This window comes from Vulpes lagopus, chromosome 3 (assembly GCF_018345385.1).
Source record: "Vulpes lagopus strain Blue_001 chromosome 3, ASM1834538v1, whole genome shotgun sequence".
Lineage (NCBI taxonomy): Eukaryota > Metazoa > Chordata > Mammalia > Carnivora > Canidae > Vulpes > Vulpes lagopus.
The window spans coordinates 51,221,989-51,228,106 of record NC_054826.1 but is presented as its reverse complement, the minus strand read 5'-3'; positions in this window follow the sequence as shown (position 1 = coordinate 51,228,106).

The following is a 6,118-nucleotide window of genomic DNA, read 5'->3' as shown; positions in this document are numbered from 1 at the left end:
CTAGGAGCAAACTGTGGTGCACTGATCTTTATTTTTATGGTTGTCTGTCATTCCTGTGGATGCTGCTATGTTTCTCTATATAGCCCCTTTAACATTGGAATCAGACACCAAGGTTTAGTCTAGATCTTAGTATTTGATCAGTTCCCTCTCCCTTGATCCATGTAGACTTTTTTCCTCTGGGTTTGTGTAAAGTAGTGATCCACTCAACTTTTCACTAAGAGATTTGCTGCTTTCAACTAGGGGGACACTTGTAGCAACAGGAAACACTGATTTGTGGGGAAAGAGCTCCAGCTTGTGGCAATGTTTGCTGACTCTCAGGGCCTTGCTCACAACATTTCTGTGTCTTGATTTCAGAGTCCTGGGGAGATGTAGAAGCTGGGTTCCTTTTGGAGAAATGCATAATTTGTCCCAGACCTGATGCCCCTGTGGTTTGAGTGAGTTGTCTAATTCAGAGCAGGAAGGGAACCAGTCATGGTCACCTAGCAATTGATGTCAGTCCAGCCATGTAATACAGTTCTAAACACTAGCAAATCAGAAGTGGATGATGAGTTCTGCTCTGAGTTAGGCTATAGTTGGTAAAGAAAGTTTGGGATTTGCTATGCCAATGACCCATTGCTATGTAGACTTGAGTTACAAGTAAGGCTGAGAAATAGATAGTTAAGATTATAGTATATTTGGTGCTACGATTCTGGTTCCCCCATGGCATTAGGTAATAGGGAAGGATGAAACCTGCCAGATGTTAAGATCCTGTGAGGTATATGTGTGTGCCTTGAGGATTATTTCCCTACCCTGATCTGTGGGGACGGGGAGCAGGTGTCCTGGGAGTGGATTGGGAGGCTAGTGCAGGGAGTATTGACCAGATGTAATTAGATCCAAAAAAGGGAATCAGGAAGAGTTCAATTCTGTGAGCTCTGGAGTGAAGACTGTGTGTGTATCTGTGTATGGGTGTGTGATGAGCTGCTAAGGGTGTGTGATATATCAGTGGCCTTTTAGTTTAGAATGACCAGCAGTGGGGTAGATAAACCCCATACTCCCTTTCCTGTTTCCAAGATGTATTTTACTCCCTAAGGGTTTTAATCACAAAAGGGACCAGAAAATGTCTTCCTTCTTTGGAAGGGGAAGAAAAGCCCATGAACAGAGTTAAAAGGTGAGTCCTATCCTTCAGAAGGGGAGTAGAGATCGTACACCTAGAAGTGCCTTGCACACTCAGCAACACCTATATGCGGGTAGGTAAGTATTACCTCCTTTGCTCCCTCTGACAGTGCGGTACAGTGAAAAGAGGGCTGGCTTCATAGGTGAGCAGAACGGAATTTGAATCTTGACTCCAGCAGTGATTGCCCTGAGCCCACTTGCATCATCCCATAAAGTGCAGATGATAAATCCTCTTCTCCTTAGGTGGTTTGGAGAACCAAAGGACATAACATATTTGTAAAGAGGGTCTAACACAGCACCTGGTGTGCGGGAGATGCTTAGCACATCCCTTCTCCTCGGGGAGGAGTAGCCTCTAATGGGAATCCACAGAGGCTGGCCGCAGAGACATGTCAGCAGTCTGTCAGCTTTCGTGGCTCTGAATGCTGGAGCTGAGTGAGCCACATCCGTCATTCCAGAAGTAGGTGCTGTGAAGAGAGGAGACCTATCTGCCACCCTTGGACGTGATGGGAGGTTCAGAGGAGAAATACTCCCATCTGCTTTCTGTTGCAGTCTGTTTGGGTCCGTGATGGCTGTGTGTGCAAGTGGACAAGCGGAGCGTAAGCCAGAGCTGTGCACACCAGTGGGGGAAGTAAGAGGAGGAGGAGGGTAAAGCTCCTATTAGCAGAGCAGGCTGGGAGAGGATTGGATGGAGAGGAGGTGGGCTCAGTGCAAGTCTTGAATACAGAGGGTGTGGCTGTGGGGGAGGGGCATGTGAGAAGAGGTGCTTCAGCTTGGAACAGAGCGGAGGTGGCATCCGTGTTCTGGGATGTGGAGGAGGTGGTCAGGTGGAATGTGAGGTGGGGTTGGAGAGAAAGGAGGGAGGTGTTGGGCTTGGTGATGTTGGTTCATACTGGTTAGTAGTGCGGCCTGCTGAGTAGGGCAGACTTGGATAGACCTGGATTCAAATCCTTGTTCTGGAAGAATTTGGCCATCTTACCTCACCTCCACAGTTTTGCTTATCCTTGAAATGTACATAATAATACTATAGCTTATGAGAACTGAGTTGACATTTGTAAAATGCCTGGCACATTGTGGATGGTCAGTAAACAGCGGCTGTTATTATGTAGGTGTTCATATTATATCTGTGTACAATAGAAGTCTTCCTACCTTATGAGGCTTTCCCTGTGCCTGAGCTAACCACATTGTGTGCAAAAGGGAGGGTTATAAGGTTATAAAGAAGACAGTGGAGAAAGGGAGAAAGGGAGCGGGAATTGGACAAAGAAATAATTAACGCTTATTTTTTAGTGCCCATTTATAGACCTTGCCCATTGTTAGCATTTAGGGACACTAAATTTAAAACTATTTAATGATTTACAAATTTACTAGCAGTTTACATGTTTGAATTTTTGCTCAAATGGGGCCGTGAGCTGTTGAACTCAAGGCATCCATCACCTCAGTCTTTCAGCCCTTAGAAGAAGCAGGCAGAGTATGAAAGTATGCCCGTCCAGCCAGCAGTGGCCTATCAACAAAGTCACTGGGTACAATTTACCCAGCCGGAGCATCACCAAGTCCCTCTTCTGGAAATTAAATCACTCTTAAGAAGTGTTGTATCTAAAAGGAACAGTGGTCACCGGGACCACCTTGGATTTGCCAAGAGCAAGTTACTAAGCTCAGCTTGTTTCCTTTTACCTTCTTGGTAAGGCTGCTAGGATACAGGTCAGGCAATGGCACAGGTAAGGCAAGGAATCTGTCAAAACATCTGAGCATGTCCTTGAGGCCCAAAGGAGATCTGGACTGGGCACAGGCCCATTTGTACGTGGTCATCAACTGTACCCAGAGTGAGGATTAAAGTTAATTTGGGGAAAAGTTTCTCTCCTGAAATGAGATGGCACCATGGAGTTCAGGTTGAAGACGATCAGGCCTATGCTTGTATATTGAACATCTTTGATGGTCTGTATCCATAATGGTGGCTGAAGTGCATAGTCGAGTTTCTGCCCTCTTACCCTGTTTGTAGAAAGGAATCTTTGTGGGATTGACCAAACGTGTGAGCTTCCTGTGAGTGCTGGGCATTGTATAAGAGGGGAAGATCAGACTAGACTACTATACCTTGGTCCCATTTTACAGATGCAAGCTGAGGTTCAGGGAGGTTGGGGAACTTGCCCTGGGTCACCTGGTCAGTGCGTTAGTTTGAAGCCCCACGCATGAGTCCAGAATTCCAACTGTTTAGGTTCGGTCGGATCTTGATGTCTCGTACCAATCACACAGATATAAAGGCTTGGGATTCTTAGAAGACCGTGCACCATCAACACTGGATTTCATGTGGTACTTTGTGGCAAAGCTGTCATGATGCTGATGGGCAGAATCTAGGCGAAAGGTTTGGCCTGATGAACCAAAGGGAAATAAGCTATGAGGGGCAAGGAGGCTCATTCTGCTAGCCACTCAGCACCTACCCTGTGGCAGGCCTGGGCCGAGTGCTGAAGGTACAGGTATGAAGATCAGCCAGTCCTTGCCCCCTGGGAACCCACAGCCTGGTGTGGAGATGGTGACAATTCAGTGCGATAGTGATTTTGCAGGAGAGTAAGTCAGATCGGGTCTCTCCCTTGCTGAAAATACTGCAGTGGCTTCCCTTTGAACTTTCCCAGATCTGTTCTTCCCACACCACGTCTTTCTCACCATTCACATCTTAATTCAGAAGGCACTCCCATGCTTTTCTAAACAACAGTTTTATTATGCACATACTGTGATTGGTTGAATGATGGCCTCCAAAGATGTCTATGTCCTAATCCACGGAAGTTGTGCATATGTTACCTTACCTAGCAAAAACAAATTTGGGTATATGAATGAATTGGGGATCTGGAGATGGAAAGATTATCCTGGATTATGCTGGTAGGTCAAGTGTAATAACGAGGGTCCTTATAAGGAGGGAGGCAAATGGGTGAGAAAGATAAAAGGGAAGTGTGACATTAGAACTTGAGATTTGAGTGACACACACAGAAGATACAGTAAGAGGCCAATGCCATGGAGTACAGGCAGCCTCAGTAAGCTGGAAAAGACGAGGAAACAGATTCCTCCGTAGGCTTCCAGAAGAACACAGTCCTGCCAACACCTTGGTTTTAGACTTTTGGCCTCCAGGCCATAAAAGAATAAATTGGTGTTGTTTGAAGCCACTGAGTTGTCATTTGTACAGCAGCAATAGGAAACTGATACACATGCAATACAATTCAGTGGGTTTTTGTATATTCACAGAGCTGCACGATAATTTTGGAACATTTTACTACCCTTGTCCTCGAAAAACGTGACCCATCAGTGGTCACTCCTCTTTTCCACTTGTAGGTACCCATGGGGCATTTGGTACATTTCCTCACCCGTGTGAGCCTCTGTGTGTTTCTCATCTGTAGCTGGGATACTGCCCACTTCAAAGAGTGGTATAAGAATTCGATGAGATAACGTAAGAGCTCTCAGCACAGTGCCTGCAGTCAGCATTCCCTTGGCTGTTCGTTTTTATTAAAACCAGTGAGGAGGTTGTCGCAGAGGTGCTAGCGAGAGGTGAAGGAGAGGCTGAGCGAGGCCAGTGGTGAGGGATGGAGAGTTGGGGACCTGGTTTCTCTGACGGGCTCCAAGCCCTGTGATCCTCCCCCTTGGCGCCGGGTTTTACCTCTTTCCAGGACTGGTTCAAACCCGCGGGCGTGTCCCTGTCTGGCCACTAGAGGGCAGAGGAGGCAAGACCGCCCAGAGGGAGGTGGGCGTCCAGAAGGCTGGCGCTGGTGTGTGTGCGCGCGCAGCCTTTATTCGTGCTCTGAAGCCTAATTGTGTGTTTGCATTGTGCTCTCCCCTCCCTCCTTGCTCTGTGTGTTTGCTGACGTTTTTGGAAAACACTTCGCAGCACAGGGCACCTCTGAGTTCCTGCTTGGCTTGTGGCTGAGGATTAACCATAGCTGAAGCGTCCTGTTTTTTGGCAGCTGTGTTTATTTCTCAAGGGCACAAGCAGAGCAGACCATGGGGGCCTGGGCCCTGCAGCTCAGGAGAGCCTAGGATGAACCACAGTTGTTCTTCTGCCAGTTCAAAGCTCGGCCTGTTCCATCTTGCATTCCTCCCCCGCTCCTCAGCCCTTGCCTGTACCCTTTGATCCTGTGGGTGGAGAAAGAAAGGGAATTCCAAATCCTTAATCCATTTTGGAGGCTGGCTGGAAGCAGGGCTTTCTAGGGGCGTGGTAAACAGCACTGGTTGAATGTTCCAGAGAAGTGTGGGTGTTCTTCCAAGGTCATAGAGTGTGGTGCAGGAAGGAAAAGAAACTAGAACTATACTGATAGTATTTGATGGCACATCTTGTGCCAAGTCCTGTACATTGATGAGTTGCTTTATTCTGCATGAATAATAAAAGGTACCAGCGATAGCAATCTGCTCTTGCTGATTGTGCTAAGTGATATTCACATATTTACTCTTTTCACCCTCAGAACTGCCCATGAGGTATTATTAATCCTGGAGAAACTGAGACTTAGAGAGGTTACAGTCGGATACATTTGGCCAAAGAATGGTGCTATTAGAAATTCAGAATCCAGGTCTTTGTGTCAGCAATGTTGGGTATGTTCAGTTCTACTTTTACCTCTTTCCAGCAGTGGGGTATAAAGACGTTAGGAAGGAGAAGGCTGGGCTTATGCCAGATCAGCCTACTAAGTATTCATGATCCCACAGCATAGTGGACCAGCTGCAAGTATGGCTTTGGAACCAGATTACCTGGGTTCAAATCCTGGCTCTGCCACTTACCGTATCTGTGACCTTGGGCAAACTCTTTGACACCTGAGCCTTACTTTCCTCACTTGTAAAATGGGGGATAATAGTAGTAGCTAACTCACTAGTGTGCTTTGAGGGTTAAAGGAGTTAATACAGGCAGAGTGCTTAGATCAGTGCCTGGCACAAGGTAATAAATGACTCAGTAAATGTTAGCTCTTGTTATTGTCATTGTTTTTAACCATCATGCTGTGTTCAC